This window comes from Leptonychotes weddellii, chromosome 10 (genome assembly GCF_054177405.1).
Source record: "Leptonychotes weddellii isolate Sample4059 chromosome 10, ASM5417740v2, whole genome shotgun sequence".
NCBI lineage: Eukaryota > Metazoa > Chordata > Mammalia > Carnivora > Phocidae > Leptonychotes > Leptonychotes weddellii.
In genome coordinates this window covers 97266473-97292445 of record NC_138378.1, presented here as the reverse complement: position 1 = coordinate 97292445, position 25973 = coordinate 97266473, and the positions used below count along the sequence as shown (strand labels likewise).

Here is a 25973-nt window from a genome sequence, read left to right as displayed (position 1 = left end):
AAGATGGATTAAACAATTAAAGAGATCTATTTGTAAATGTATTTTTATGCAGATTGTTAATTCTAAGAAAAATGTTTTAATCCTTCAAGCATTCAGGCAGAGAAAAAAATGTTTGCATACAAAGTAAAAATAAAAATTATATTCCCATCAGTCTTCTTTTCTGTTTTATTAATCACCAGAGGACAGCAGAGCAATATCTGCAGTTTGACCAGTTGGGAGTCTGGCCAAATCATGTCATTCAGGTGCTAGAGCAACAGAAAGAGTTTCCAATGTCCAGTAACCCAATAGTACACCAGCTGTTTATCACTCCTGGATAAAAATGTCCAAAAATGTACTTTAGAAAAATACATCAAAAAAAGTAGTTCATGAGAAAAAGTAAAGCATCAAATCTGGTGACAAAAACTTCTAAGAAGACACAGAGAAGTGTAATTTAGGGGGGAAATTATATTCTTGGAAAGAGAAAAACCACTAGAAATAAGTTATAAAAGTAAAATAGAAAATAGAAAAAAAGTTAAAAGACTAGAGATGCAAAGGTAAAAATTTAGGAAAGACTTTAGATTTCACAGTTCACACTCTAGGGAGTATGGCTCAAATACAAAACATTTTTGTAAAATTTAAAGAGGATATTGGATCTCCAGCTTCTAACTGTAACAGAGCATTGGCTCTAGCCATTTCCTCTGTACCTCTAGACACACCATGCTGAGACTTTTGTAGTTATACTTTAATGCACTTGTAGTTGCATCATTTCTGCAGGAAATATCTCAGAAATATTCCCCAGTTTGTAGGGACCTGCTTCAGCTGAGGCACTCACTTCTCAACTTCATTCATTTACTCCCTTAAGAGAGAGTGAGCCAGGCATTTTCTAGTGCCAGGGATAAACAGGGAACAAAATAGACACAAATCCCTGCCCTCATGGCACTTATATTCTAAAATAAGCTTGTGTTCTCTTCTGTTTGAAACCCCCTCCCGTTTTACATTGCCAGAAAAAGAAAGGCTACGTGAGAAGCTATCCCACCAACAAGCTTTAAGGTTTTTTGTCTTCTTTTTTTCTCTTTTCTTTTCTTGCCTAACTTTGCTTCTTAAAACAAGAGTGAGGTCTGTAAGCAACCCTATTTTTCTGCTGAGGACTAGAAAGGACTATGCAAAAGAAGCAAGGTGTGGAGTCAGGACACCTGGCTTTGAACCCTGGCTCCCTCACGAAGACGTGCTTCAGGTTTCTTGTCTGTATAATAAAGCTCACAATAGGATTTGCCTTAAAAAAGTTGTAGTGAGGATTCAATAATAGAAGTGATGAACGGATTGGGAATAGTGTCAGGCATGTAAATAGTGCCCAGTAGTGCTGACACTCATGTTTAATCATTACATCCAATCCTGAGTAAATGACAAGGCTTTTAAAGTATAGCTGTAATAATACCAGTAATAATAGTGATAGCTGTTCACTGAACCTTTATTTCTTCATATTAAAAAGTACCCTCACACATACACACGAAGTTGTGAAGATAAAAGATGAAAAGAAAGATCACATATAAAGTACTACAGGCAATTTCATAATTTGAACTCAGGTAATTCTGACTCTAAGGCTTCTGTTCTGCTTGTGCTACCTCCTTAGGAAAAACATCTGAATCTCCATTCCTTCACATAACCCCATTCACCTTAATTCGCTTGGGACAACACAGAGTCTTTGAGGGCAGTCAGCTGAGTGCCACTTACCCTGGCACTTTCCTTATGACAAAAGGCTTTTATAAAAAGAAAAGTGCAGCTTAGAAAATATGACATTATCAGACATAAAAATAAAGCAGACTGCGTACTCCAGGGAGAACCCACTGCCCTCAGAGAAGAGCTTAATATGTCACTCACAGAGAAAAGCAATCCTTATGAAAAGGGCAAGACCAATAATCTACGAGGAACCTCACTCACATTTGATAGGACGTTGAGCCACCAGCTCAAGGGAAGAGAGCGAGCAAGAGTCATGGAGATGAGGGATGCCATCGGAAGGGTAACTGGCCAGAAAATCCCCTCTGCTTCTCTTTTAATACTAATTGTAGCAATAGTAAGCACTTATAAAATGCTTACTCTGTGAGGGGCACTGTGCTGATTGCATTACATGCTTTACTACATTTAGTTCTCACATTAATAAAGTCAATTCTGTTGTTATTCTGATTCTCTAGATGAGGATAGTGAAACTCAGTAAGGTTAGAAAATTTGCTCAATATTATAAAACTAGTAAGTGGAGTTGCTAAGACCTGAATAATAAATTCTTGAGAAACAAGTTACTAAATTGAATTAAACAAAATTAATCATTTTCTTATTCAATTAACAGGATCATTCTTCAAGGAAGAAAGTATATTCTGCCACTGATTTTAATACAAATAATTTATCAATTTAATTATTCACTTAATAATCATGCATGAATGCATTTAGCCAATGTTTTCAAGGAGCCTATTAAGTACAGAGCACTTTATTTGGCATTGTAGGAAGTTGGGTTTTATAATCCCCAAAAAAGTATAAGGGTACAACAGAAGATGCTCCTAATAATCCCAGAAACTGCATTATCTACACCAAAAGTGAACATTGGCCATCACAGTGGAATCTAGAAACACTTGGTATAACCCAAAGCTAGATTTATGGCCATTCTGAGCCTATTGATTGCACAGCCTAACACTGCCACAACCCCCTCTCACAAAAGAAAACATCCTCATGCTCTCTCTCAGCTTTTATGGAGTGCTATTAAAATACCTGTTTTCTATCTTTAGTGCCATGATATCTGAGAAAATGCTGAGAACTTTAAGAAAATATTGTTACCTACATTCTAGAGAGTGATTTTGCAAAATGTAAAGATTAAGGGAGGGAAAGAAAACTGGATTGGGATTGGGCAGTGCAAACCCAATCAGATCTCAGCCAACCCCATGGGCAGCTCCAGTGCTGGGATGACTTCTCAGTTATCTTGCCTTGGGTCAACAGAGTCAAGTCATTATAGCACCATGGGTACATGTTGCCCTTGGAAGGAGATTGGGTGAAACAGTCTTCTTCCTCACCCATTCTTCCAAAGGAAATCCTCAAAGAGGGATGATAACCAACCACAGCAGTCCACACCTTGAGCCCCCTGTATACATTTCTTTATATATGTTCTGGGAGCAGCTCCTTTAGGATTTCAGTGGGCCTTTCTTCCTGGGTGAAATGTAAAGGGGATAGTGGGATGAACTGCAGCCTCTGTCACTGTAGTTGGAGTTGGAGCCACACCTAGTATCATGTCTCCCTCCTATCTTAGTTTATTATCAACATGGGCAATTTTTCATGTTCCCAAAATAAAATGGTCTTTATTGTTTTGAGAATATGTCTTAGGAATAATCTGTTGCTCTAGCAGGTTAAATTCTGCTCTACTGGTTTTCTTTCTAGTTTTATGTTCACCAAGAAAGAATAATTCCAGTTTACCTGTTAAAGGTCAAGGTGTATGTTCCATCTCCTCTGCAAGCAAATACCAATATCCTATATGGCTTTAATCTTCCATTTTCACTAATTCTTGTATTCTAAGAACATAAAGCCATTGTTGCTGTTTATGTTTGCTTACTTATCATTATCAGAATAGTTCATTTATTATGCAATGCTAAATGTGCTAAGTAAGCAAAACAAAGAAGAAAAAATAAATAGGTTTCAATGGACCCTCTTTAAATACTTGCTTTAAGAATGAATATCATTTGATCTAAAGAAATCTTCCATGGGTTAATGCATGACTGCAACTTAGTTTATGACATGGTTAAGAGTGAACATTAATATATGCATGCTACAGATTTATAGATTTCCAATAACCACTGCTTGCAATATGAAAGGGTAGTTCTTGTTTCATTTTGACTGAGAGTAAGAAATTCTTATTAAAATCATTGACTCTATAAGTCATAGATATCCTTAATTTTGAGATTGAAGTAATTGACTTTTTTAAATAATATGCTCTATTGCTTTTTTAGTTTTTATTCTCAAGGCTTTTAATAACAAGATTGAGGAAGTTAAGTAATTAGCTAGTTTGCTTCCAGCATCCACCATCCCTAGCAATAATAACCATCCGCCAAAACCATCCCTTCCCCATTTTTCCCTTCAGGCCCCCTTGTGATTTTCTCCATGAAAAAGCTGTGATAGGTTTAAATAAATCAGGGGAACCAGTCCCCGTGGCCAAAGTGATTAGGTCTGAGTGAGTAGTTAATACAGTTAGAGCCAATGAGATGCACAGGCATGTTTTCTGGGGCTTCCAGAAGTCTTTCTCAATCTCTGTCTCTCTCTGTGTATCTCTCTCTGTCTCTTTCTCTCTCCCTTTCTTCCTTTCTCCTCCGTAACTGGGATTTGGAAGAGGTAAGACTTGGCCCAACTGCATCCATCTTTTAACATCAAATGGAATCAAACTAAAAATGCCAGCAACTCAGACTCAGAGACAACAGACTCAGAATCTGATCCTAATAATTCTGTTTATGCATCTGAACTAAGCCATGTCGGAAGCTTGTCCTAATCTTAGACTGTCAGTTATGTGACCCAGTAAATTCCCCTTTTCTATTTGGACAAGCTCAGTTAGATTTTCTGGCCAGCAGCCAGATGAGTACTAACTGAAACCTAGGGGAAATCTGCCATTGATCCAATGAGCAGTTGTTGTACAATTAGCTCTTCATTACAAATAGACTAATAGGAAATTCCAAATACCATGTTATTCTTTTCATTCCTGTGGAATGTTTATGTAACACAATATCTCTTCACCAGGATGAAGTGAATAAAAATATGTACAAAGTAAGTTAAATGAAGACTTATTAAGGAAAAGATAATTAATCTTCAAAAGTGAAATTACCTTGTTAAATTCACCAAAATCCAGGTTCTAGTTCTCAATCTTGTGTTTCTAGAAAGTTAAATAAAATGTATCAGTATATCCCAAAATAATCAGTCTTTCAGTGAGCACCAACATTAAACAAAATCACACTAGGCTAATATATGAAATCTCATACCAATTTTGTAATGAATAACTCTATTCATCTAATTTCCAGACGGTCACATCCTCTGTTCAGGGCATCTCTTCCCCAACATTAACACAGTTGTAATGCCAAAATAGTACTCTTCTTTCTCTTTTTTCTTTTTTTTTTTTTTTTGGTGAGCATGGGAATGAAACCAAGAGAGGGCATAATCTTCAGTGGATCTCAACCAAAGATAGTAACTCCTCCTGAAAGTATTTAAATTTAACAGTGATTGGTCGTATTTGTGGGGTATTACTGGGGCTTAGTGACCAGACCCTAGGATGCTGCTCACTTTGAACACTTAAGGTCAGTCCTGACCAAAATGCCAATAAATACTGAATCTCTAGTAAGGCCTGTCAGAATGCACAAATCCCAGGATCAGTATCCTTTTCCCTTATAATGTTCTGATTCAAGAGACAATGAGAATCTACAGCAATAAGGACCCCTAGCATACAGCTTGTGGTCTCTGAATACCATTCACATTAACAGAAACTAGGGGCGCATTAACAGAAACTAAGGGAAATGACTGGTTCTATGTCTGGTACAGGAAATATACAATGAATATCTTATGCCAGACACCTATCAAAGACTAACAAACTCACGCCAAAGGGACAAAGGAGCCAAACTAAAGGGGCTTTCGCTGGCCTAGCATAGCACAAATGAATTACCAAAAAAAAGTTATTATAATAGATTGCAACACATCAAATATATAAGAACCTGTGAGTTCATGATGATTTTTAAAAAGTAAAAGTCACTATTTACCACAATGGACAATTAAACGGACAAATTCAGTATTCTGCTGATTAACAAATAAAGAAAAATACTAAATATTTACCCTTCATTTCCTCTAAAACTTTATTTCAGGGTAACCAAATATTTGACAAGGGAGAGTTCTTTCCTATAGGATGCCTAATAAAACTACAGGAGAAATGATAAAATTAGAAAACCACCACTTTCCAGTCCCAATTTTATTAATAATTGATCTAAGCAATATTCATCAATGGATTAAAAAGTCTAATGGTGCAATAGAAAGTAATCAATACCACCTATGTATATTCTGTCCAAAAATACTGAAGTTGAACCAAATCAAGTCTTAAGAAGAAGAAAAAACAACAACAATAAAACTATCACTAAAAAAAAAAAGGGTAGGGGCGCCTGGGTGGCTCAGTCGTTAAGCGTCTGCCTTCGGCTCAGGTCATGATCCCAGGGTCCTGGGATGGAGCCCCGCATCAGGGTCCCTGCTCCGCAGGAAGCCTGCTTCTCCCTCTCCCACTCCCCCTGCTTGTGTTCTCTCTCTCTTTGTGTCTCTCTCTGTCAAATAGATAAATAAAATCTTAATAAAAAAAAAACTTAAAAAAAAATTAGGGTAGAGACCATTTTAGAAAATCCTCTCAGGAAATGATCAGCCAAATTCATAGTGTGGGACATTCTGTAAGACAAATGACCCAGTTTCTGCAAATAATAATAAAGATAAAGATAATTATTATTATTATTATTTAAAAATCAGAAATATGAAGAGAAAACAAGGGAAAGGGCTATTACTGAATAAAAGAGACCTAAAAGGCATAACAGTCAAATGTGATATGAGGCTCTTGTTTGCACCTTGATGTGAACAAATCACTTGTTAGTAGATAATTTGGAGACAATTAGGGAAATTTGAATATGGCTTGCATATTAGATGGTATTAAGAAATGGTAGAAAGGTAGAATGCTAAAAAAAGTATGTTCTGGTATTAAGGTATAATAGTGTCATGATGGGTGCATAAAAAATTTATTGTCAATTAGTGAAGTATATACTGAATGATTTAAGAGGTAAATGGGTAAATCTAAAACTGGCCTCCATACCCAGGGGGCAAGGAGAGTCTGCAGAAAGAGGCAGACCACTCCACATTGGTAGATGGCAGGTTTAATAAACAAAGGAACTTATTTATGAGGCTTATTTTGGGTGGCTGCAAGATGAGTAGATTTCTGCACCTGACAAAATCTTAAAAGTTATAAAGAGGCCTTAACTGGGTTCAGTCATATATTTAGTCCAGATGGTCTCAACAACACCTTACTCTCTCCAGGCTGCATCCTTGAAGCAGCTCCCACTGTGGGAATAGTAGGCAGAGCATACATTCCAAGGTCAGGGGAGCGGGTGAGGGGCATCTGGTTGCCTGGGTCCAGCTGGTGGGTCACCCGGCATCACATTCTCTCGATGGCCTTCTCTAACATGGTTTAAAATACTCCAGAAAAATTAAAAATGTGTGGATGGGGAATAGAAGATACAAAACTAACAAAATGTTGATCATTATTGAAGTTGGTTTATTATCTTACTTTCTAAACTTTTATATAGGCCATTTTCTATAAAATAATTTTTAAAAAGAAGAAAGTACTACAGACACATAGCCAAAGTTATTTCTCTGAGTCCCATTTTGACAAATAATTTCATTAATAGGTTTATGCCAGTTAAGCTAAAGGCAGTCTTCACAGCAGCTTAATGCTTTCAATTGCTCAGGACATGAACCCAGATACCAGCCTTGACTCCTTTTTTTCTTTCATGTCCCACATTGACTCTATCAGCAAATCTTCCTGGCTCTGTCTTTGACACATATCCTAAACGTGACTCCTCATCATTTGCACCACATCTGCCTTTTTTCCAAATTACCACTGTCTCTCCTCTGCATTTTGCAAAAGCCTCCTAACTGATGTGCCTGTTTCTGTCTTTTTGCTCTTTTGGTTTATTCTCAGCAGGGCATACAGACGGGTCCTATTAAAGGCTAGGTCATGTCAATCCTTTGCTCACCTCCTCTACCTTCAGCGTTTTATCTATCTCACTCAGATTGAAAAAATTGGTTCTTTTTTTTTTTTTAAGATTTTATTTATTTGTTTGACAGAGAGAGAGAGCACAAGCAGGGGGAGCAGCAGACAGAGAGAGAGGGAGAAACAGGCTCCCTGGCTGAGCAGCAAGTCTGACGCAGGGCTTGATCCCAGGACCCTGGGATCATGACCTGAGCTGAAGGCAGACACTTAACTGACTGAGCCACCCAGGCGCCCCTGAAAGAATAGGTTCTTATTGCAGCCTACGGGGTTCTATGTGACGTGGACCACTACACTCCCCTGTTAGTTTCCTCTTCACTCACTCCATTCCAGCCAGACTGGCCTTCTTTTCATCTCTTGACCATAACAGCATTTTCCAGTCTCAGGGCCTTTACTTTTGCTGCTCCCTCCACCAGCCCTATAGGTTTGTTCCCTTAGTTCCTTTATGTCTTTGTTCAAATGTCATTTTCTTAGAATTCCTTTTTAAAAATTCTCTAGGCTTCCCTATTCCTCATTAATGCCTTACTTTTTTTCATACCTCATAAACATCTAACATATATATATTGAACTCACATTGTTTATTTCGGTGCTGTCCATTTCCCATGAGGTTTTATGACTCTTCTGTTCACTACTAGATTCCTAGCACTCCAAACAGTACCTGGTTCATGGTAAGAATTCAATAATTATTTGTTGAATAAACAAATTTGTTGAATTACATTTGCTGAATAAATTTCTTGAATAAATTAAGCTACTATTCCAATAGTGTTGTCCATGGCTCATTATGCTCCCAAGTGCGTTACCTTGAGTACTTTTAACCATCAGGGAGCAAACCCACTTCCTACATTATTTACTTATTCTTTCAAAATATATGTATTGAGCTCCTTCTTTGCACTAGGAACTGAAAATACAATAATTAATAAGATAAATATGTTACTCTCCTATAATCATCTCCCAGTTTTTAGGGAAGGAGGGGCACTTCACTGTTATCCTATGATTAGCATATATAGGTATTAAATCAGTTATTCCAGACCCTAGGGCAAACCTTCATAAAAAGTTTGCAAATTTTGGGTATGATGCAGAAGAGTTACAGAGGTAGGTACTGGGAAATAAGGATCCCAATAGGCAACCCAATGGAGTTGAGGGGCTGGTTGGAGTCCCAAAGCCAATTGCCTCTGATTATTAGATTCCTCATCTGGAGCTCAGCCCAAGAGGAATGGGGTACAACAGTATTGCCTGGTCTTCTCAGGTGGTGAGCACTCCTAGCCGTATCTGGCTCTCACTACCTGATCTCTGTTCAGTGTGGAGCCAAGGAGTAGCTCTTCCACCTGCAAAAAAGAGCAGTGTTATGCTGGAGGCACTCAAGGAGAAACACACAGAACAGCAGTCCAACCTACAGCCCACTGGAAGAGAGGGGTACAATTCCATGGGTGCAATTCCATGCAGTGGCTAATCACTGAAGTCTCTATTCTGATACTTCTGTTATTTGTTAGTGATATCCAGGCTAAAAGGGTGGCTGCTCAAACAATGTATGCACGTTCCACAAATCAAAGCTCCATCATTATTTTAAAAATACCTACATTCAAGATCCTTTTTTATTATCACAGAAAATTTCAACATTACATTTGTCAGTGGAAGAAAAGAATACTGGTTATATTCTTTAAACCTAATTTCCAACTATTAATTTTTATATTGCTGTAATAATGGTTTTAAATTTTTTATCACCTATTTGTGGGAACTGAGTTTCTTGTTGATAATGACTCTCCAATTTTGGAGACATCATCATTTAAAAAAGTCTTAATCAGAAATTGTGGTCATTTCAAGTACAAAGATCTGATAAAATCATAGTTATGTTCACCGAAGCAAGCTCAAGTTTCTCATTGGAAATGTGAAGGTTTTACTTGGATGTATTTTTCCAGTTAAATGTCAAGTATTGTTCTTAATACTTTGCTCTATAAAGAGAGCAAAGTATTAAGAACAATAATATAATTATTTTATCAAATTATTTTATCAATAAAATAATTATTTTATCACCACACCTTGTAGAGCTACTCCCAAACTTACTCTGATTTATCCCAGGAAATATTATTATTTTCTACATGTGCTTTGAAATGGAAAAAGTTTGATAAATACAAATGTCAAGTATTGTTCTTAATACTTTGCTCTATAAAGAGAGCAAAGTATTAAGAACAATAATATAATTATTTTATCTAATTATTTTATCACCACACCTTGTAGAGCTACTCCCAAACTTACTCTGATTTATCCCAGGAAATATTATTATTTCCTACATGTGCTTTGAAATGGAAAAAGTTTGATAAATACTCCACTTGGGAAACTTGTATGCCATGAGTGAACCATCGGCCTCTTATGTGCAGACATTTTCAGACAGCCAAGATTTCCCAGTGGCATTTCAAACCCTTTCTCCCACGACTTGATTCCTGTGCAGATGATGACAAGTACTGGTGACAGAAGTAGCCTCCCTGTGCCATCCTTCAGTTCCTTCAGTTCCTTAGAATGAGATCAGTAACACGTCACTCTTTTGAAGGAAAAATTATACCGCTGTCTTGGAGTGCCACCAAAGACAGTGTGTGAGTTCAGTAAGAGGATGTGTTGATGGTACGTTAGAATGACTGCTTCAGGGTCAAAGAAGTGAGACAGAATTATTCCAATCCATACCAGAATGCCATTTGCCGCATTTATTATAGTATAAAAGCTTAAGCAATAGAAAGAGACTTACGTTGAAATTACCATTGCCATCTTTGATATCTTGAATATCTTTTAGGCTCATTTACCTTTTTTCTAAAGAATTTACAACATTAGCACCTAAGAGCTACCCTTATTAGTAATAACTATCAAACTATCGAAAAAGTATATAATCAAAGCTGAACTCAGCAAGATGAGATAACTGCAATTTGCTGACTACATGGGAGCAGCTGTTTTCCCATTTGTGCGTGTTTCTTTTCTATTCAGCAGTGGAAGGACTTTGTGTAATCATAGGGGAGGCTTTATCTTCTGCATATCCTTCATCACTGTGACTTATTCAAAGAAGGGATCTGTGAATGGCATAAAAGGATATTTCTCTAACAATTGAGACAAATTTTAACACTTGGAAAATAATAATTATATTTGGAAAAAGAAGAATCATAAAGATGCTGATGGTGATGGGTGTGGAAAATGGGGGCCAGGACTCTGTTCCCATTGCCTTTGTAACCCCCCCAAATGCAAGGCAGGTGCTTAAACCCTAAGAAAAATCTAATAACTGTTTATTGGTTTGAATGAATAAAATAAAAGATATAAAAATGTCTTTAATATTCATAGCATTCATCACTAATACGGTAAGAAGAGTACAAGGTTTTATTGATATTCAGTCTTTGGTCAGACATGAGGAACAGTTGTGAACAGTGGGTATGCTGTAACCCTATGATATGGTAGAGCCTTAGCTAAAAGTCTATTCTCCCAGACCCATATTCCCCATGAAAAGCAATATGTGCTATAGTTCATTTTTTAAAAAGACATTCTTTCCTGCTGCAAAAGTTCTTGAGAAATTGAGTTTACAGAGAGAATATGTAGCAAACTGTCGAGTGCTTCAGTCAGAAAGGTAGAACACCACAGATTGTAAACTAGTGTATTTACAATGATGCTGATGCTAGCTCTGTTGTGTCTGGATAGAGTAAGGCACTGTTAAATGCTTCACACACTCTCATTTGATCCTCAGAGTGCCTTTACACAGGAGGTCCTATTTGTAACCCCATCTTACAGATGAGGAAAATAAGGCTTAGCATCTGAACCCAAGTGTGTCTGACTCAAAATGCCACACTCTAACCCCTTTACTCATTGTCTCTTAATAAATGCACATTAAAGAGCCCACATTTTACACATTATATCTAGAAAAGCTTTTCTACTCTATGACAGCTATTTACATTTTTTCAGCCTCTTTGGGGAAAAAGTATAATTTTTGCTGCTTTACAGGCTTGTATTAATTATTTGTTAAATTGCAAAATTAATTTTTACTTTTTGGAAACCCTTATGTTAATACTTAGAGTCAATCTGAAGTAGGTGAGAATTTGGGTCTTTTAATATATACTTGAGGAATTATTAAACACTGATCATGGTGATTATAACCACTATGAGATAAGAGGATACCCGTGGCCAGAAAGGTCAAGAATGAGTTTTCCAGGTCATTGGCTCTGCCCAGAACTGCCCTGGTGAATCACATTCCACATAGCCTCTCAGTGCTGAGCTAGCATCTATGTAGATCAAAGCCATGGCCAGAATGGCTAATTCATGCGCTAAACCCAAATGTCAAGATTTGTTAAACACATGTCCCTTTAGAAAAACTACCTAACTGAACTCACTGGGAGAAAAGTGGTAGAATGAATTATTTGTCTAGATTCAGATTTAGATGTTTTAATTTACTGTTGTGAGGAGCAGCCATGCAATAAAAGCTATGGCACCGGAATAGCCTACCTGGGGGAAAAGTGAGAGTCTGTGGCTGAAAGTCTTCAGGGAGAGACATGTGAAGAAATTAGTGAGATTGATGAAGTGTTTCGTGGGATATGATACAGAGGTTCATAATGGATTGTCCCTCCAGTCTTCCCTAACCACATTGAATATGAATGCATTATTGAATGAATAAATCAGCAGCTTAATGATATAAAGGTTTTCAATGTATCCACCCAGCTGTTCATTCTTAATCTCTCTGCTCTGTTTCCCCACCCTTCTTTTTTCCTCTCCTCATTCCTAATGAGGAATGTCTTATGACTACAGAAGTATAATAACCCCCATGCTACCACCACCAGACACATCTTTTTTCTTAGGGTGGAATACTAGCTAAGGAGCCTCACAGATCCAAAAGCAAAATCCTGATTCTCTTCCTCTTTGTCTCTTTTCTCACCTCCAGTTCTACCCAACCAACCCCAGGAGAGCACCTACTGGACTTACCGCAATAACTGGCATTTATTATACAGCATCACTCTTCATACTTTTTATAATCCCATAAAAATTAGTAGTTTTTGGACAGTCATGGTATGACAAAGTTGGAATCCTGCTGCCTTCTTCCCTCCCAACTCTTACTCACATAAGGAAAGGAGAGAAAATGACAAACATTAACTAAAAAGATGCTTATAATATGGTAGGTACAGTGCCACTTATAAAAACACTACAACATATTACCTGGGTTAATGTGAGACACTCATATAAGGTTGATGCAGTTGTCACTCCTTGCCCTCCACATCCTTTCCACAGTCAGTGGTTTCTATGTATTCTGCTTAGACCAAGCCAACATGATTATATTTGAAATGTTCAGAGACAGAGAAACTGCTATTTAGCTACAATCTTTGATTTTCCTGGGACCTAAAAGCTCAATGACAAAAACTTGAGTTCTGTATCCCTCAGCTAAGCTATAGCCTTATACAGACATGTCTGAATAAAGAGGATAGACCTGCAAGGTCATAGAAGAAAAGAACATAAGGTCCCCGAATAAAATCATTACAAGTGGCAAATGAGTTTAGGAAGACAGGACTTCATAGGAGTGCCTGGGCATTAGGAAGAACTAGTCGATGTTGGATGTGAATCTGCATATATAAACCTATCCCTCATTTTTGTTATTACCTATGCCAGCTGTGAGGTAAAATTGAAGGGATTATAAAACTAGGGGCTTTAGCTCCTCTGCTATGGGATTACCTTAATGAACAGAGTGGTGAGCAGCTAAGCTCTAAGAAAGGATATTACAGGAAACTTCCAAAGAAGTTCTAGCATTATGCAAGCATATCAAGTCCAACCCTATAGAGACCCAAAGCATTATATCCAGTCCTTATACATCCATTGCAAGCCAAGGCTTTATGGGGACTGGCAAATATTCTCAAGCCAAGCATGCCCTCTTGGCCCACACATTTCTGACTTTAAACTCTTTCTTTAATTTTGGCCCCTGTCAGTTTCCTTTATGCTTTTATGAGCACAGCTATGCATTTAAGATGCTTGTTATATTTTATACTGCATTTCTAGCTCTTTCATAGTGGGAGAATTTTTACCTCCCAATCTCAATATTCCTAGAAATTTAAGTGTCTTCATCTTTTCAAAGAACTCTTTCTAAAATAGATATGTATAAGGCTACTGTTTAAAACAATGAATTCACTGAAATTTGGTGGGGTTTCAGTTACTTTGATATATTTTTGCCTGCTACTATTCTCTGAGAACCCTAGCAGGCCTCCTCTGACATTTGGAATCCATGGATGTAATTCCCTTTATTTATGTTAAAATATAAACAATATGTTATTATGCAATATACAAGCACCCCCTGCTTAATAAAATAATCAATTTCTACTTTTTGTAGGTTTCAGAGAAGGAGTTACTTGACCAATCAATCTCTTATTTTATTAAGGAATCCACCTCTCACACTTTGTTCATCCACTGGCTTTCTCATCCCATCTTTAAGAGGATAAAATGAAATGACCTATATGGTTATATTTAAAACTCCCCTTTTAGGAATATAATCTAGAGGCATGTGGTAGAAAGCGGTAGTGTATTGAGAACATTGTAAACATAAGGAAGAAGGATACGAAAATGCTGGATGGGTTATTATTAATATTAGCCTAGCACTGAGTCAATTTCCCAAATTCCAGCTGTATCTTGATAGAGTTTCTCCAGGCATGTAAACTATTCCCTAGGTGCAAACTAAACACTTTCAAAGCTATATTCACTTTCTTAGGCTTCTGTGGAAGTAAATTCATTATATTGGACATTCCCACTGGACTGAAAGACCAAATGCAGTTTCTTTAAGTACTCTTTAAGTAAAGGAAAGATGACTTTTAAAAAAGTCTATTGATTTGGCAACCATTCTGAATCCATTTACAGAAAGAATAAGCACAGGGCCCCTTTGTCTGCTGAATATCCCACTCTGGCTCCAGATTTCTAACCTACAGTCATACCTCTTGAGAAGATAAGTCTGGGTAACGAGTTTTAAAAAGAATTCGATGGTATGGAGCATGATGTTATTTGGCTATCTCTATTCTTTTCCTGTGTAAAAACAACAATGGAATGAAGCCTGGACAGAGCACAGGGAAGTTGGAAAATAGGGACACAGACAAGTTATGAGGAAGTTAGGAAAATGCAGAGAAATAAGACCTTTGTGGGCTTCTGGGTTAGTTGCAAACCCATCAGTGAATACGTAGGTCTAGCAATTAGGAGAATAAATATAAAGCCATCTCCTAATTGCAAATATATCTCTTTTGCAAACAGACATACAGGAGAGAAAGGAAAAGGTCACACAAGATCCTGAAAAGGAGGCAAAGACAGTAATAGAGTGGTAGGGACCCCTGGGTGGCTTAGTCGGTTAAGCGTCTGACTTCGGCTCAGGTCATGATCTCAGGGTCCTGGGACTGAGCTCTGCGTTGGACTCCATGCTCAGCACAGGGTCTACTTGGGATTTTCTCTCTCTCCCTCCCCCCCTCCCCCTGTGCACGCTAAATAAATAAATAAATAAATAAATCTTTAAAATAAAACTATTGAGGATTTAGCCTTACACTGAACTTCCTTTCAAAGTGCCCTTTGAAGACCTGCAGTGGGGAAATGATGAAGGCGGTACTAGAAATTTAGATTCTAAGATTGGGCGTGGGATAAAATTTAGGAAGATTTGCTGCAAACTTTAGTAGAAATATAAACAGGTGAAAAAGAAAAAATGAAGGCACAGAGGAGGCTGTGTGAAGATTGCCTCCTGAGCTAAATAAATTTCTATGCCTCAGAAACAAGTGGGTCTTGCTGTGAATTGTGCAGGACTGTTGAATCTCAGATCTGTACCTCTGTGACAAATAATGCAAGATATGTTAAGATAAAAAAAAGAAGAAGAAGAAGGTAGCGGGAGGGGAGGAATGAAGCGGGGGCAATCGGAGGGGTGGACGAACCATGAGAGACGATGGACTCTGAAAAACAAACTGAGGGTTCTAGAGGGGAGGGGGGTGGGAGGATGGGTTGGCCTGGTGGTGGGTATTGAGGAGGGCACGTTCTGCATGGAGCACTGGATGTTGTGCACGAACAATGAATCATGGAACACTTCATCTAGAACTAATGATGTAATGTATGGGGATTAACATAAGAATAAAAAAAAAAGAAAGAAAGAAACAAGTGGGTCTTGGAGAGTTAAGACAATGTTCAGAATCTAACCAATAGAAACATCTTACAATATAACCATCTACATTGACCCAGGAAGTCTACTCACAGGACTCTCTAAGGATACATTTAAAAGTGTAGAAATGCAGGGTGCCTGGTGGCTCAGTCGTTAGGTGTCTGCTTTTGGCTCAGGTCATGATCCTGGGGTCCTGGGATCAAGCCCCACATCGGGCTTCCTTCTCCCTCTCCCACTCCCCCTGCTTGTGTTCCCTCTCTCACTGTGTCTCTCTCAGTCAAATGAATAAATAAAATCTTAAAAAAAAATGTAGAAATGCTTTATACACACATATACTCATCAGAGGGTTATCTATAATTGTGAAATTGAAATGTCTAACCATAGGCATGTAGTTAAATGAATGGGATTTTTTGAAGATCTGAAAATGAGATTTACACATTTAGATAGTAACATGGAAAAGTGTTGTGACATTTAAAATGTAGGCTGTAATATACAGATATTTTAAAATAAGTGTTGCAGAAAAAAACTTTAATGGAAAATCACAAAAAAGTAAAAATTCTGGCATTTGGGTGGGAGGAAATGATGATGACATCATCATCATCCTCTTCCCCTTCCTCCTCTGCTTTCTTATGTTCTATAATTTTCAAGTTTTATTTAATAAACTTTTATTATTTTTTAAATGATTTCTAAAAACAGTACAATAGAGGTAGAAGCCCAACTGAGGTTATTAATACAGGGAATAGACAGTCTAAGATGGTAGTCCACAACTTAAGCATACATTAGAATTATCTAAAGTTCATGATTCTGGAGATCTGGGACAGGACCAGAAATTCTGCATTTTTCACACGTTCCCAGATGATTCCAATATTGCTGACCTAGGGACCAAACTTGGAACCATTGCTTTAAGAGAAATGCTTTGGTTTGCAAGATTTTACCCATTTATCCAATCATTTCACCAGAAGGCTCTATTCTCATGGTAGAGTGTAGTGAAATTGACTCTGCAACAGTATGACTCAGTATTTTGCCCTTGGATTTTATCCAAGGTCAAAGTAAATATGACACTTTTCTTTTTCTTGGAAAGGGCAATTGGGGACATCATTTCATGTGTTCCAAGCTGGCTTTTAAAAGGCTCATGTTGAAAAAGCTTTCACAGAACAAAGAGGGAAAAGAATTTAATCACATTCTGTTAATTACTTTTCTTTATTAAACAATAAGAACTGATTTTTAACTATGCATTTATATCTGCTTTATTCCTGGATTTAGGGTGGTTTCCAAAAATATAGGACACAAGACAGAAAAAAGTTGCAAATAGATAGATGAGGAAATCATGACAAACAATTCACATAACCAAGATGGCATGAGCCTGTCCTCTTTATGCTTGGAAAGTTATGCACTTACCATTGCACTACCTCCCTTCAGGGCTGATTTTCTGTATTTTTTTTTTCTGTATTTAATTTTCTCTTATTGCTTCCATGGCAGCTTTGAGTTCTTTCTTGCAGATACATCATTCTTCTACCTCAACTGCCCAAATAATGATGTTAAATTGTAGGAAGATGCTTATATTCCTAATCCTTACATAATTAATCTTTGACTAAATATCAACAAATACAAGGTTAGGTTCAACTAGCAACACAACTGAAATTAATACTTAAGGACAAAAATATTTAAGTCTACTGTCTCAAATAGAGTTCTAAGTATTTGTTTGGATATCTCAACAAAGCCTTGAGAAACAAAAGCTTTGAGAATAGGAAAACGTCTCCAATTCAAGATCAAATAAAAGCACTACAGGCATTGTGATGAATTTACTCAACATCTCAAATTTAACCAGCTGAAAATGTTTGTTTTTCCTTTGTAAGCAGTATTCTATTCAACTTTTAGAAATGAGAATCCTGTCATACAATGGAAAAGCAGCATATTGTCCTGTAGATGGAACAAAATGCCCTTGACTTACTAATCCTCAAGGGGAGCACTGCCTTTGGTACCAGCTACTTAGCATATATTAAAGGAGTAGATTCCAGTAATTTCACTTCAGGGCTTAAAAGTCCAAAGGCTTCCTTTTGTTCAGCATAAAGAAAAATGTCACTCTAATTCCAATGTACTGACTTCTGCTTAACTAAACTCTGGCAATACTAGTCTCCTGTTGTATAAGGACACCCTAAGAGCACAAAAGAAAGACGCAACTTTAAAATAAGTGATTGAAAAAGAGAATAAAATAAAATAATAAGTGATTGAAGTAATTAAGCACAATAGAAAAGGAGAATGTTGTGATCCAAGAGCAAGTAGGGCAGCAGCAAGTTTAAGTGAGACTCACTGTATTGCAAATACCTGTTTCCTCCTTCTGACTTGGGGAATAGATCATTATAACCCAAATAGCACACTACAACTGCAATTGGCAAAATCAGTGAAACAATAAAAGCCTATTTAAGGGAGAAGTTTTTATACTTTGTTTTTTAAACAGCAGACCACATGATTGGCATTTGCTTACTTAATAAGACTGTTAGAGATAATGTTTTCAGGGTTGACACATTATTAATTCAAATCGGTAATTAAAGATACAGATGAAACTTGTCAGTGATATTGATATGGTTCAGAGTTGTTTAGAATCAAAGCAAGCTCAGAATGAAGTGTTGATGGAAATTATTTTTAAGGAGTACTTATTAGGTTCCTCCTGGGTACAGAGCCTTGAATAAAACCTTGGAGAGACAGATAAATTATAAACATCTCTGAGAAATATTGTATACAAGGATAAACTGACAGAACTGCACCATGGAAAGAATTCAGTGTGTTTGTATTCCACTTTTTAAGGGAAACGTTATGATGTAATTGGTTCAGAGGCTGCCCACTTAGGAATACTGAGCTCTCACCAGGGGTCAGATACTTCATATAAACATTACCTCATTTAATCCTTACAACAATCTGGAGAGGCAGGAACAATTGTGCCATTTTACAAAAGAGGAAAAAATGAAGCTCAAAGTGTTTAAAAAACTGTCTCAAAATAGCATTGTTTGTGGGAATCAGAACCAGGACTTGAAGCCAAGACTGACTGATTAAAAAAAAAAAACCACAAAAACAAAAACTCTGTTTCCTACAACACACCAGACTGCCATACAGCAAATTTCCTCCATATTCTGGAAATACATTCATCTAATTCCTCAGCAATTTCTCATTTCTAAATCAAAGATCACTCTGTTCTTAGGAAACACCTCAAATCTTATTTCCCTGACATATTAAATATATTCTGGCAGCTTTCAGATGGAGAAGCATTTTTACAGACACTTGGATATCCTCAGGAAGTCATCAATTGGAAATATTTTCATGGCTATGGGCAATATCCCCACCTCACTTTAGCATCCCTATCTATTTTAGACTTACTTATTTTTCAAGATTCAATTCAAGTAGTACCTCTTCCATAAAGCCTTTTCTTTTATTCTCAGCCAGGTATGATCTTTCCTTCCTCTGTTATCATTTTCTTTTTTTTTTCCAATAGCACTTTGTTCATAGATCTATATGGTAGTGCATTGTATTTATTTATGTATATTTATTGAGTCAACAAGCATTTATTTTTTTTTTTAGATTTTATTTATTTATTTGAGAGAGAGAGAGAGAATGAGAGACAGCACGAGAGGGAAGAGGGCAGAGGGAGAAGCAGACCCCCTGCCGAGCAGGGAGCCCGATGCGGGACTCGATCCCGGGACTCCAGGATCATGACCTGAGCCGAAGGCAGTCGCTCAACCAACTGAGCCACCCAGGCACCCCTCAACAAGCATTTATTGACTGCCTTCCAAGTATGACTGTATCTAAGTCACTGCTAAATTCTGAGTCTACAGAAATTAGAATTATGCAAAGACACTCTGACTTCAATTCACAGCCTGGTAGAACATGCTTGCTTCATGCCTTGTAAAAGACATGAAAGATCTTTTATGTTTCAACTTATATCTTGTTCATTTCAACATAAAACATGAACTGTGTGTTGTATCAACGAACACATTGTCTTTCCCACAGCTGCTTTCAAAAGTGGTTGTTTAATTTAATTAGATTAAAATAACATGCAATACTTGCAGTGACAAAAATCCATGTACAGTTATTTATCAGGAAAATACAGCATTTGTATCACTATCTTGTTACTTCAGGTATATGAAACTAAGACTTTTCTGAAATATAAAACTAGGAACTAAGTATATGGAGTTCCGTGTTTATAAGCATATGCCAGGACTCACTAGAGTCTCAAATGAACGCAGTCTGACATTAAATACATTTTGAATGCATTACTGGTCAAACTAAATCCCAAGAAATGTTAAATAAATTACATAATTAAAATGCCTAAGGCGGCATGCTCACAAGGGAAATACCCACATACAATAGTCAACAGAAAGCAAACAAAAACGATGTCCATTTCTTTCTCCCAGTGTTAAAAATGGATTCTCCTATATTTTTCTTCAAGTGAAAAATAATGATGTCATGAAGCTTATTATAGGGTTGATTTAAATTTTGTATGGATAGATAAGTTACTTCCATAATTTAGCCAGCCTAAGTCACATTGTCTTAAAATCCCAACATGGGTGATTCAATTTTTGTCAATACTTTTCCTGTCCTTTTAGTCCTTACTCTTTATCGCTGATTTCTAGATCCAAATGACTTGCTGTCTTTAGAATCTTCTTCCACTAGTCACTTGAGAAGAAAGTATGTGTATATTTATATTCCTCCTTGAAAGAGTTTTGTTCCATCAACGTAATTGGGGCAGTGTAGAATTTCTAGAAGATGGACCTGTGTTTTACTTCTTTAAAAAACTTTTTCTAGTAAAAGCTATCTTCCTTAGTTCAAGTGGATTAGGAGTTTGCTATGTCAATGCTTTGTAGAACACCTATAGTTCACCTTTTATATCTTACTCCTGATATTTCTCCAATAAAGACAATAAACTCAAATGATAAATTTAAACTTGGTCAGCAAAAATAATCCATGTGGTGTTAGTGGAATAGAGTCTGATATAAGGACTAAAAGGTAAAAAGCTAAAAAACTAATTTGAGAACTCTACTGCCTGATATATTTAGAGATTTTTTTTAAGGAACTTCCTGCAATCATTGAGCAGCACCAGAGTAAGAAGTAAAAAGAAAGGGGGGAGATGGAAACAGAGGGGTTATGGAACCAAATTAAAAATGGGCAAGGAGGTGGGATAGAGGAAGGAAACTGGAGCCCCATGCCCAGAAGAGGCCAGTGAGAAAGTCCCCCTCTTGATATCCATCCTTGCACAGGTTCTAGTATTAGAATGAATGAGAGATTGTTTGTCTAGCTTTTAAAACTGCAGTTGCAGGTAAGCAAGAAGGGGTGGACGTTTATTGTGTCCTTGGAACTTTCTTCCAGTCATCTCAGTACAAGAGAATGTATTTAAAAGCTTCTGGTCACCCATCTCCTGCTGAGCAGTTGTGAACTGGGTAAGGTCAGCAGGTGTGTTAGTTTAAGAGTTTGGGCCAGTGCATCTCATTGGATATCTTCATTATATCTACATCTTCCTCTGGCTGTATTTGTTTTTTCATTCCCAGATTCATATTTCTTTCTCTCTTTCTTTCTCTCTCTTTGACATTTTTCCTGAGCAATTTGAAATGTATTTACAGAAATCATGGCACTTCACCCCTAAATATTACATCATGCATCTTCTAAGGATAAAAACATCATCCTACCAAGAAAATTAACAATACCATCTACTGTCCATATTAAAATGTTCCCAATGGGGCGCCTGGGTGGCTCAGTCGTTAAGCGTCTGCCTTCGGCTCAGGTCATGATCCCAGGGTCCTGGGATCGAGCCCCGCATTGGGCTCCCTGCTTGGCGGGAAGCCTGCTTCTCCCTCTCCCACTCCCCCTGCTTGTGTTCCTGCTCTCACTATCTCTCTCTCTTTGTGAAATAAATAAATAAAATCTTTAAAAAAAATAAAATGTTCCCAATGGAGTGCCTGGGTGGCTCACTTGGTTAAGCATCTGACTCTCAGTTTTAGCTCAGGTCATGATTTCATGGGTCTTGAGATCAAGCCCCCCACGGGGCTCTACACTTAGCGGGTGTCTGCTTGAGATTCTCTCCCTCTGCCTCTTTCCCCACTTGCGTGCACTCTCTTTCTCTCTCTCTAAAATAAATAAATAAATCTTCAAAAAAATAAAATGTTCCCACTTACCAAAAATATATTTTTTCCAAAAATATATTTTATAACTTTAAAATACAAGATTCAATGAATGATGAAGCATTGCATTTGATTGTTATGTCTTTTTAGCCTTTTTAAATTTAGAAGTCACATACCTTTATGTTTGTTTGGTTTTTCAAGACATTGTGTTTTGTGGGCGCCTGGGTGGCTCAGTTGGTTAAGCGACTGCCTTCAGCTCAGGTCATGATCCCAGGGTCCTGGGATCAAGCCCCGCATCGGGCTCCCTGCTCTGCGGGAAGCCTGCTTCTCCCTCCCCCACTCCCCCTGCTTGTGTTCCCTCTCTCGCTGTGTCTCTCTCTGTCAAATAAATAAATAAAATCTTAAAAAAAAAAAAGACATTGTGTTTTGTTTTCTGGAGGAGTACAAGCCATTATTTTGAAGAACAGATTACATTTTGAATTTTCTGATTGCTTTTTTAGGAATGAATTCAAGATAAACACATTTAGAAAGAATAGCAAAGGTGTTATTGGTACTTTTTATTATATCACATTAGAAGCATAAGGTATCAAATTGTCACACTAATAGTAATGCTATTTGATTATTAGTTAAGGAGTTGACTGCCAGATCTCTCTATTCATAAAAGTATATTTCCTCTATAAAATTCAATTAGTAGGGCGCCTGGGTGGCTCAGTTGGTTAGGCGACTGCCTTCGGCTCAGGTCATGATCCTGGAGTCCCTGGATCAAGGCCCGCATCGGGCTCCCTGCTCGGCAGGGAGTCTGCTTCTCCCTCTGACCCTCCTGACCCTCCCCCCTCTCATGCTCTCTCTCTCTCAGTCTCTCTCTCTCAAATAAATAAATAAAATCTTTAAAAAAAAATAAAATAAAATAAAATAAAATTCAATTAGTAAATAATTTGTGGGGGTGAATCATTGGGTTTGACTGAATATCCTATTCTCTAACCACATTTCGCCTAAAAGTATTAGCATCCACAAAGGATCCTTGCCTAATCTAGTTACTACATTTAGGGTTGCCAATAGTGATTTCTTAATTCTACCATTTCTTTTACATTCACTAATTGATACTTTTCTGAAAAGTGCTTTAATTTGTACCCCCCTCCACACACACATGCACACACACAATCTCACAGGTATCACTACCACCTCATAAATATTTGTATCAGTGTGTTATAGTCCATTTCCATAACTCTTTCATGCTCAAACTATCCAACTTGAGGCCAGTGGGAGCCCCTTCAAGCTGTCTTCCATGTCATTTTCAAATGACCTTATTGTTCCTGAGCCCCTCTTTGCTTTCTGCCACAGATATTCCAGGCTCACCTTATGTTTTTTCTGCCTCAGACTAGAGGTCAGCCATGTCAGCTGTTTGTCAAATGAGTTGCAGTTCTTTTCAGTGGGGAGTGGAATTTAGAAACCAACTTTGGGAACTATATGTGCTCCTTAGTAATGGGGTGTCATTGCTTTGAGATCCTTTCAGTAGTCACATTATTCTCTCTCTCTCTCTCTCTGTGCAATTTTCTCATATATTGCTATGCTTTCACTGAGGTAATAACTTTATTACTTTTTTAAGATATATTTTTAGAGCAGTTTCAGATTTTCAATAATAATGCTTTCTCTACCCATATCCTGAGGTAGATGAGAGGAACAAATAAAATAACATATACCATACCCTTTGAAAGGTATAAACTGCTGTAAAAAACTTAGTGCGTTGCCAATGTTTTTAGTCATATATGTTAATAGTTGATCTGACATTTGACTTTAGAAACATGCCCCAGAAATTTTCTTAGTTTGTCCGTATTGCTAGATGTTTATGCTCTTTTGCTTTTAGTTAAAAATACCATTTGAGAATTTAACAGCATAGTATGTTCAATTTTGCATGCTTCTTATAAAGTTAGAAATTCAAAGTTTGGAGGCCCGCAGTAGCCTAAGGAATAGGCAGGCATTGGCAGATTTGGAATATAAAGGTTTTCACTTTAATGCTGGCCCTTATTGCAATCAGCAAATGAAATTCCTTATCACTTTTCTTACTCCCAGTGAATTCCAATGTGTCAGAGTACTCTCAAAAAGCATTTAGTCACTGTGCAGGTCATAAGACAGGTTATTAATAAGTGATTATTTCTCATAACAAAGCAGCTTGTTGTAATCAAAGCTATTGTTTATACTTACAAGAAATGTTCTTCTGTTCAAAATGAAGTTTGTTCCCATTTTTAACAGAGTTTAAGTGTAAGTAATTAGAATGTAAAACTGGGTAAAACAATAAAGAGTGCCTGGCAGGGTTCAAATATCAACCCACGTTTTCAAATTTCTGTCTGTGATGCTGCTCTAGGTATACACACCCACTGTGAAAGATCATGCTCATAAAGACCTGACACAGAAACACTAGAAGCATGGAAGCAGAAGAGACCAGAGGGACATAAGAAACACTTGACACACAAAAAATCAAATTGAGATTTAGCAGGAAACTCCTTGGCCCAAGTTCACAGTGCAAGTCAGCAGAAGAACAGAACTAGAGCCCAGGGTCCCAGACTCCAGGTCCGGTGCTGTCCTGCTATGTGAACAAGAGGTAGACATTGATTAAGTTAAACGATCAAGGGGTAAACAGAATGTAACCTGGTTGGTTGGGTGTGGGGAAAGCAAAAGGACAAAAGGAAGAACATGAATGGATTCTTACCTCATTCACCAGAAATCATGCCCCTAAAATTTGGCTCTTCAAGGCTGTAGTGATTCTGTGATTCTGGCTGACGTTCCTGACATGGAAAGGAATATTCTCTTTCATGTAGATAACCTAATATAAAGACTTTACTGATGCCACCAAGACTGCCAGTCCCTAGGCACTCTGCTGCCTGCAAGAGTATGTTTATTCTCTTATGTTTGTATGCTTGAACAAGGGTGATGCCATGCCCAGACCCTAGAAACGTGCCTAAGAGTGATGTTGTCCCTTGATGGCTTTCTCAGCAAACACTGTTGTTCTTAACTCCTAGAAAAGTCAGTAAGAACTGAGTCTCCCCTTCTTTTAGGATGATTAAGGGTCACAGTACAGGGCTGGGGTGGGAGAAAAGAGTATTCTTGTAAAATAAGAAAACAGAAAAAATCTATAAAGAAAATTTTTAATTATATGAAAGGTACATATGTCCAAAACAAAGACAGATTTTTCAAGGAAACAATAAATAACAAAAATATATATTAAATGCATTCACTACAAGAAATATCAATTTACTATACACATCACTTTACCGGACTGCACAAAGAGCTCAGATGTTGAAGTTGTTAGGTCCTTGGTACAAATTTGTGACAAAATGTTACATCCTATGGTCTTTATAAAAGTGTTCTGAGAGGGCTCTGTTAAAACACAAAGCACCATGAATGACTGCATTCAGTCTGGAGAGCTGGGAGTGAAAGAAAACAAGGCGACCAATACAAGATGTTCGGCCAGTTGCATGTAGTTTAATTCATAAGGCCTCACAGGTGATTATAAAATGACTACCTTGATTTTCTTTTTGCAATCACCTACTGAGAATATTAACATAATGACAATTTGTGTGAACCAGGTGAATGGGAAATATTGCATAGAAGGAAGTCAGTATTTTTGAACCCTCTTGGTTCAGTCAGCTTTTAAATCTTACCCAGGGAAATGAGGAGAAGCCTCCAGTTAAGCCTTAGGTTTCCGGGGAGCAAAGAGAGGTGGGGGTGGCAGTTGAAGAACAAAAGACTGAGGTAAGAGGAACCAGGAAGCCAATCAACAGAGACCAGAGACTTTCTCCCAACAAGAACGTTTTTCTTTGCAAGATGAACTTAAACATTTAGGAAATTCAACAGCAGGTTGAATTTTTTCGGTGACTATTTTAAAAAAATAAAACATGGGAAATAGTCGCACCCCTCAAAATATATGGCTCTTGTAATTTGAAGGAGGTTGTTGTCATAAAATTTA

At 37.4% G+C, this 25973-nt stretch overlaps 1 long non-coding RNA gene across 1 annotated transcript in view; it reads right to left on the bottom strand.

The window, feature by feature from the left end:
• The window catches only part of LOC145715953 (uncharacterized), a 304585-nt gene that overhangs the window by 271529 nt on the left and 7083 nt on the right, over window positions 1-25973 (bottom strand). Inside the window, exon 2 of the long non-coding RNA XR_014138269.1 lies at window positions 4826-4873. This is a non-coding gene — a long non-coding RNA (uncharacterized LOC145715953). The remainder of the gene's footprint in view (window positions 1-4825; window positions 4874-25973) is intronic.